This window comes from Ahaetulla prasina, chromosome 1 (assembly GCF_028640845.1).
Source record: "Ahaetulla prasina isolate Xishuangbanna chromosome 1, ASM2864084v1, whole genome shotgun sequence".
NCBI classification, from domain to species: domain Eukaryota; kingdom Metazoa; phylum Chordata; class Lepidosauria; order Squamata; family Colubridae; genus Ahaetulla; species Ahaetulla prasina.
This window is the reverse complement of record NC_080539.1, coordinates 179,540,622-179,542,491: the sequence shown is the minus strand read 5'-3', so window position 1 is coordinate 179,542,491 and position 1,870 is coordinate 179,540,622.

Here is a 1,870-nt window from a genome sequence, read left to right as displayed (position 1 = left end):
CGCTTTTGCGCGGCAGACCCCTTCCTCATCTTCACCTTCGGATTCGGTCTGAACCTCCTCCTGGTGCACCGGGGTTGCCTTCGCGCTCGCCTTTTGTGGAACCGGTTTCTGTAGCGTCTCTGCCGCTTGGGATGACATTTCATGTGCTCTGGCTTCGTCCAGAGCGTTGGCCAGTGTGAGGTTGCTCTTTGCTAGCAACCGCCGCCGTAAACGGATGTCTTTGACCCCTCGGATGAGTTGCTCGAGGAGCACCTCGTCTAGGTCACGGTATCCGCAGTCCTTGGACGCTCTTCTTAGGGCGGCCATGTAGTCACCTATGGACTCGCCCTCCATCTGCCTTCGCTCTCCGAATTCAAACCGCCGCACGATTTGGACGGCGCAGCGGCGATTTCTCAGTAAAGTCTGTAAAGTTGGCCACGACACCGACTGCAACGGGCGTTGGCTCTGCCAGGGCTTCCGCGATATCAATGACCTCCGGACCGCAGTGGCTTAAGAAATAAGCCCTTTTCGGTTGTCTGAACTCCGTGCAGTTCGTTGGCTTCTAGGAAACTTTCAAACGGGTCATATACGCTCCCATTTCTCCTTAGCCGGGTCGAACGGTGCGGGTGGAGTGTAACTGGCCATCTCGCCTTTTCTGCCCTGGATTTGCTGGGTTCGGGTCTATTGTGCTTCAGCTCGGTTCTGGTTCTCCTCAGCCTCGAGATCCCACCTTCGTCGCCAATGTTAAGTTCGGGAAGTAACGAGGCTGGAGACCAGGGTAGTGACAACAGCTCTTTAATATAGGGTGAACCCAGCAACAGGCTGGGGGAAAAACCTCTCCTTTTATACAGTTCTGCTGGAGGCTTCGTCCAATCAGCAACGTGCTGATTTCCCGCTCAAATATTTAAAGGCACAACTGTTAATACATAACAGAAACAGATGAAGAAATGCTCCCCTTCCTGGAGAGGAACCGAGACTAATTTTAGAGAACTGGAAATATTGCTGATCGTTCCACTTACATAAAAAAAAGGTTATTCTTCCACATCTCATTCTCTTTTCCGGTATTCAAAGACAAATTTGGATTAAGAATTGCAAAATCTTGAATAAAGGGGTTCAAAAATCCAAACGACCCCTAATTGGCAACAAGCAATTTAGATTTTCTAAATTCCATTTAGAATTTAGTTGTTATCCAAATCTTTGCAGATCAGTTTTAATACTTAGATCAAGGGTTAATCACAATGAAAAACTCTGCAATGTAAGTTGCAGATACCTCTTGATAACAGATTTTGTAAAGTTTTGCAGTACTAGTTAACACCCTAAGGCGTTTAAAATTATTTTGAAAAGCTGAAATAACACAACTTATTATGATTGCCAGCTTGTTGTTTTTTTTGTAGAAACTTCCCTGTTTGAATTACAATGTTGAAACACTATTTTTTTTCATTATATCACAATATTTCACGAAACACGCACAAGTTTGAATACAAATAAACTACGCTTCCCATTATACATATAGAAACCAAAGTCACTCCGCCTTTTCCGGTCGACTGTACCATTGAAGAATAAACTTTTTTGGTCTCTCTAAAGAGAGTATTGTATCTCCCGTGTGCATTTTTCCTCTTTAAATTTAGGTGGGAAACCGTAGTTCTTCCAAGAGAGACTTTAGTTTATAAATGGAAAAATGGACAATTCAAACCAAAACCCGAATACTTGAGTTTCAGACACTACAGTTCCCACAATACATTTCGCTAAAATATACAGGCATCGAACTCACCAGCATAGCCTTCTCTTCAGTGATTGGCGATTATTTCGGAACGTTCGCGCCAGTAGAGTAACAGATGCGCGATTTTATTGGTCGCAGGTTGCAATCGTTACAAACGTCGGGGGCGGGGAG